The sequence below is a fragment of the Echinops telfairi genome, unplaced genomic scaffold (genome assembly GCF_000313985.2).
Source record: "Echinops telfairi isolate 266 unplaced genomic scaffold, ASM31398v2 ScPeMD7_2010;HRSCAF=2546, whole genome shotgun sequence".
Taxonomy (NCBI): Eukaryota; Metazoa; Chordata; class Mammalia; order Afrosoricida; family Tenrecidae; genus Echinops; species Echinops telfairi.
The window spans coordinates 20,790,157-20,796,915 of record NW_022105908.1 but is presented as its reverse complement, the minus strand read 5'-3'; the positions used below and the strand labels follow the sequence as shown (position 1 = coordinate 20,796,915).

Here is a 6,759-nt window from a genome sequence, read left to right as displayed (position 1 = left end):
ATATGATGCAAGAGGAAAAACCATGACACCATAAAACGTGCCAAAAAACAGTGAGCCTGAATCTAATCAAACTGTTTTTGGGGAAGTGATGGAACTGTCCTAGATCCTGGTTGTGGCAATGGTTACACAAATCTATTCATAAAATTGAATGATTCTAAATATATATTTAATTTTAATGTCCTGAAAGGATACAAAAGGGGGAAACCTGAGGATGAAGAGAGCTCCCCTGCTCTCCCACCAGACTTTCTTCTGCCTTATCTGCATGCCCGCTCACCCTCGCTCATGATGGCCACCATTCAACAGCTCATTGGGAGATGGCACCTGGTCGATGGCAAAGGCTTTGATGCAAACATGAAGGAACTCAGAGTGGGGGTGGCTCTGTGAAAAATGGGTGCGATGGCCAAGCCAGACTGTGTCATCTCTCCTGATGACAGAGCCCTCACCGTGAAAACCGAGAGCACTTGGAAAACCACACCGTTGTCTTGTAACCTGGGAGAAATGTTTGAAGGGATGACAACGGATGGCAGAAAACTCAGATGTCTCAACTTTACAGACGGCGCTTTGGTCCAGCGCCAGGAGAGGGGTGGGCAGGAGAGCACGGTAACAAGAAAACTGGAGGATGGGAAATTAGTGGTGGAATGAACAATGTCACCTGGACTTGGACCTGTGACAAAGCGGAATAACAATCCTATCATCATTTGGATGATGTGAGAATGAACAGTTCAGTGTAATGAGCAAATCTCTGCTCCCCCTCTCCCTGTTATTATATTCAATTACTTCAATCACACACAATTTGCATGCAACTGTTTCAAAGTGTTGATTTTATTAGGATCATAAATGAATGTGTGGGTGCTACAGAAGAGAGAGAGAGAAACAAACAGTACACCAACCCAATATTCTGGATTCAAAAAATCAACTGCAATTAGCACATTGTTCAATATGGTTCTTCTAGCCATAGATGTTTACTCCCATCAAATGACCTTCATTTTCCTCATGGGTGTGGGTAAGAAGGTTGGGGAAGATACTGATTGAGATAGATAGATAGATAGATAGATAGATAGATAGATAGATAGATATAAAATCAAGAAAGAATATAACAGCTAGTTAATCCACACAGCAGTACAGAAGGCTCAGTTCAACTCACTTTTAATAACAGTAAATACTGAATGTCCTTCAACTCAACCCAGTGGCTGGTCCAAGGTCGAGGAAGTAGATAGTGGAATCTGGCCTCAGGCAAGATGAGTCAAATAAGCCCACAGGCAGCAGACAGCAGGGTAGGGCAGCCACAGTCAGTAGCACTGCAGTATATGCACACCAACACAATCCACCACCAGTGAGGCAAAGTAGGTATGAAAGGACTCTGGCAATGCACAGCAAGGCAACACCCATCCATGTGTTGGATAGTGCAGGTAGTGCAGCACACAGTTGAGGCAAAGAACTACCTCAAACAGCAGCATGCTGGTCCAATCACCAGGGAGAAAGAGAGACAGAAATCTCTTCTCTGGCTTTTTTAATATTGATGGTGGTCTTTTCTTTCATACTCTTTATTTGTAGAAGAAAAAGAAGAGCTGAAGGGTAGAATCATGTCTTATTTCTGCCCTGGAACAATCAGTTTTGGGAGCTAGAGGAAGTCAGACATGACCTCCACACCACTTCCCAGCGCCCATATTTTAAACATTGAGAAAATATGAGTGTGAACTGACTGATAAATGATGTTTCAGTATTACTAATGTGATACTATTATGGTGGCTATGTTTGTCTGTTTTAAGCCCTTATCAGTTAGAAACCAGCAGTCGCTGTCAAGATATACCAAGTCATTATTTTTCTGAAAATGCTCACCAGGGCTTACTTTCAAGGTACCTATGGATAGACTGGAAAAATCCAATGTTTTTGATTGGCTGAATAGTCACAATTATGGACTTACACTTGCTGGCAGTCAGTAGGCTGATGTGGGGCCAGGAAAATGTTCCTTCTGCTGTCACCAAGAGTCAGAGTTGATGCCACAGCAGCTACCTAACTACCTACCCATCTGCCTGTATATATGAACTCCACTGTAAACCTTTCCAATTGTATCAAGCTACTGCATTCATCCAGAATTACAGACCTACAAACTATTGACTAGCTACCACAAATACCTTGATATATCAGATTTGTCCACTGCGTCAAAATGGCATATATATATAAACTCAAAACCAAACTCTCCATCAGCAAGTCAATTCTGACTCACAGCGACCCTCCAGAGCAGAGTAGAACTGCCCCTGTGGATTTCGGAGACTGTGGATCATAATAGGATTAGACAGGCTCATCTTTCTTCCATGGAGCAATTGATAGATTTGAATGGTTGACCTTATGATGAGCAGCCCAACATGCAATTTACTATACCACCAGGGCTCCTGACATATATATAGTTAGTTGATTGTCAACAAAGGTGGTAAAAGAATATAAGAAAGTTTTTCTTCAACAAAAGATTAGCCATCAACAAAAGATGCTGGGACAATTGAATATGTATGACAAGCTTCAAGAAAGCTTGTTGAAGCACAAAAGGTCAAATACAACATGAGTCCACTGAGCAAGTTCAAATAGTAGAACAGGCAAAAGGGAAAACTCACAACACACAATGCCTGGGCTGAGGACCAGATATTCTGGCAAGAGCCAGACCAAACCCAATGCCTCATACATCATCAACTACAGATGCAAATTGCACCTGTGCTGAAAGGCATCTTTCCCCCACCTCTCTTATGCCTTTAAGGCCCACAGAGGGGTGGGGGAAGAATAATGATAACAGTGAGGAATCAGGACACTAACCAACCCGAGGGGAGGATATCGTTTATATCCCCTGAGGAATGGGAGAGTAAGAATAGACCTCGTGCCAATCCACGAGGAAAATGATCCTGATCAGAGCAGCTCGTTCCCACAGATGACTACAGGTCTACTTCAGCTCAAGATGTGACATCCTCTCCTTGGTGACAGCATTGCAAGGACAGTTCTGAGGACACAGTTTGGGGGAGAGGAGCTGGTCCAACCACTTGGGGACAAACCAAGAGGGGAGTGCAACAGACCAGTGATGAGAGTAAAGCCACAAAGTCCCTGAGGAATCCCCAATCATAGACTTCTGACTTGGGAGGCAGCATTTGGGCACCCCACCTGAACTGGTCAGGTTACTCACCAGGGGGCCACACTGGAAGTCTAAGTGAGTGCAGGAAGAGCAATGTGGACTGACTGCTCTATGTCATGATCCCGGTGGTAACTATCTGTATGTTGTTGTTTGTCTTTTATTTTAATAGTAGTAGTAGTAGTAGTAGTAGTAGTCATATTTATTTTATTTCCTCTTTTTGTTGTTTATCTATACAAGATGTAGAGGATAGGCAGTCTTATAGAGACATCAGGCCAGACTGATGGTTCCCGGGGGCAATGAGAGGAGATGAGCTGGGAGCCAACAATGACGGGTACAGGGGAACAGTATGTGTTATAAAAAGGACTGAGAGGATTGTGTAACTTTTCTAGTCATGTTTGATCAATCAAATTGTATCTGAGAGAAATTATGATAAGCAAACATAATAGTAGGAGGAAAAATAGATACGAGTAGATATATATATATAAAAAATATATGTATGAATATATGGGTAATTGTTTATATTTGTATCTATATGTAAATGGTCCTCTACTTAAATCTTACCTCAGTCCAAGAATGGTTTGTTCTAATTATGTGGCATTGTAGGATACTCACCTTCCTGGCATGATCACTGAAGACAAAATGGATCCATAAGCAAAGGTGGTGAAGAAAGCTGATGGTGCCAAGCTATTAAAAGATATAGTGTCTGGGGTCTTAAAACCTTATAGTGAAACAAGCGGTCATCTAGCAGGGAAGCAACAAAGCCCATATGGAAGAAGCACACCAGCCTGTGTGATCATGTGGTGTCAATGGGAAAAGGTATCAAAAATTTTTAAACCGGCAACCAAATTGATGTAAAGGGGAGTGGATGTAATTGAGACCCAAACTCCACCAGCAAGACTATTGGACAGTCCCACACAGAAGGGCCACATGAAATGTAGGGTAAATCCAGGGTGCTGTAAGGCACTGATGAACCACATAACTATCTCCTAGTTTTAAGATTTCTTCCCCTTGCTATTAATGTCTCTATGTGCTATACCTCATTAATCATGTTAGATTTGCATGCATTCATTTGTATATTAAGATCACTCAGTACATGGTAGCCAAGATAGATGTCCCCTCAGAGACAGTTGGCTCCCTGAGGGTATGGGAAGTGAGTGGGTGGGAGTGGGGTGGGAGTTTGGGAAGAGAGGGAGAGGGAAGTTGATAGCATTGATGATTGTATAATCCCACTTGATGGGATTAAACAACAGAAGTGTATGGGAAGGGAAAAGATATATTGGAATGAGTTAGATATGCCAATAAAAAAATATATATAAAAGAAAGCCTGTGGAAATAGAATTAAAAGATAATAACACCACCCCCTTCCACAAATTTTGAAGGACCTTCATATGTGCAGAAGAATTGGTATCATCCTTACTTCATATCAGATTAAAAAATAACTCAAAATAAATGATAACTAAAAATTATAAAACTACATAAAAATTGTGACTTTAAGGTTTTAGGACGCAAAAGCACAAACTATAAAAGAAAAGTTGATAAACCAAACATTGTAAAAAGTAAAAAGTTGTGCTCTTCAATAGATATTTTTTAAATGTTTGTAAAAACATATCTCTATACATGGAACTGTGTGTGACCTCCTCCCTGGGGGACAGACAACCGAAAAGTGGATGAAGGGAGACATCGGACAGGGCAAGATATGACAAAATACCCATTTATAAACTATCAAGGGCTCATGCGGGAGGGGGGAGCGGGGAGGGAGGGGAAAAATGAGGACCTAATGTCGGGGGTTTCAATGGAGAGAAAATGTTTTGAGAAACGATGTACAAATGTGCTTTACACAATTGATGTGTGTATGGATTGGGATAACAGTTGTATGAGCCCCTAATAAAATGTTTTTAAAATTTTTTTTTAAAAAACAAAACAAAAACAAAATTTTAAAAAATTAAATAAACTATTGAATTTTAAAACAAAACAAAAACATATCTCTAATAAAATAATTGTACCAGGATATAAGAAGAATTCTTATAATGCCACAAGAACAGCAACTCAATAAAAACAAAAAATCAGGCCAATGATCTTAACAGGTACTTCACCGAAGAAGATAAATGAATGCTAAATAAGCACATAAAAAGCTGTTCAATGTCATTAGTCACCAGGAAAATGCAAATTAAAAATAAAATGACTAAAACTTGAAAGACGGTCAATACCAAATGTTGGCAAGTATGTCGAGGAACTGGGACATGGCTGGTGGGAAAATAAAATGGTGTCACTTATTGTGGAAAACAGTTTGACAGTTTCTTATAAAGTTAAACATATAATTACCACATGACTCAGCAAGTCAACTCCAAGATGTTCGTCTGAGAGAAATGAAAGCACCTGACCATGCAAAGACTTGATGATGTGTGTTCAAAGCAGCATGAAATCATGTTCAAAGAAGCATTATTCATAAAGCCCCAAACTGGCAACAATCCAAGTTTTCATCAACAGGTAAATGGGTAAACAAATTGTAGGGTTCCTACCCCTTGGAGAGTCCTTGAGTGAGGCAAGTAATTAAACACTCAGCGACCTACCAGTGATTGACATGGTCTCATAGGAGGCCTGCTAGCTAAATTTAAATAAAATCCAGAATCTCATAGCCTATCCATAAAATGTGCAGCATACAGTAAAAACTCAGGACAATGTCAACCTGAGGGAGAAAATACCAATACTAACACCAAGATGAAAAATGTTAGAAGTAACAGAATGATTTTTAAAGCAGCCATCAAAAGAATTAATATTTCAATGAGCAATTAATAACACACTTAAAAAATAGTCTCTGGGAAGAAATAGAAGATACAAAATGAGAACCAAATGCAAACTCTTAGAACTGAAAACAATGCAATACCCAAAATAAAAGCTCAGCAGATGGCTCGATAATAGAATGGAGAGGACAGAAGAAAACATCCATGAGCAGGAAGCTGGAACAATAGAAATTATCCATTCAGAACAACAGAGGGAAAATACACTGGAGGAAAAAAGGGGGCGGGATAGAATCTCAGGGACTGAGAGCTATCGAATATTCACATCGTTCAGGCTGAAAAAGTTCTTGGAGAAATAATACCTAAAATATTCCCAAATTTATCAAAGCACTCAAACATTCAGATTCAAAAAGCTGAGCAAGTTCTGAGCATGAAAAACCCAAAGAACTATGTGCCAAGATACATCATCATCAAATTCCTGAAAACTACAAAGGGGGAAAAAAGCTTGCAGACAGTGATAGAGTGTCAAACAACACTGTAGCCCTGGGGAAAATCAGTTTGAATTACTTTTATTTTCTCATTGGAGCCCAGGTGGTGTAGTGGTTACGAATTGGACTGCGAACCACAGGGTCAGCAGTTCAAAACCACAAGTAGCTCTTTGAGCGAACGACTGGGTTTTCAACTCTGTAGACAGTGACAGTCTTAGAAGGGGGTTCCTATGAGTCACCACTGACAATGGCAGTGAGTGAATTTGAGCGGTTTTCTCATCAGTAACCATGGAGGCCAGGAGGAAGTGACACATCTTTCAATTGCTAGAAGAATCGCCAACTCAAACACTGCATCTGGTGAATTTCATAAATCAATTCACTAAATAAATATGCATTTTTTAGTTGTATGAGTGATTAC

At 40.1% G+C, this 6,759-nt stretch overlaps 1 pseudogene; it reads left to right on the top strand.

Moving 5' to 3' along the window:
• The first annotated feature begins 285 nt into the window (after positions 1-285).
• On the top strand, positions 286-2,990 carry LOC101656221 (annotated as a pseudogene).
• The last annotated feature ends 3,769 nt before the right edge of the window (positions 2,991-6,759 follow it).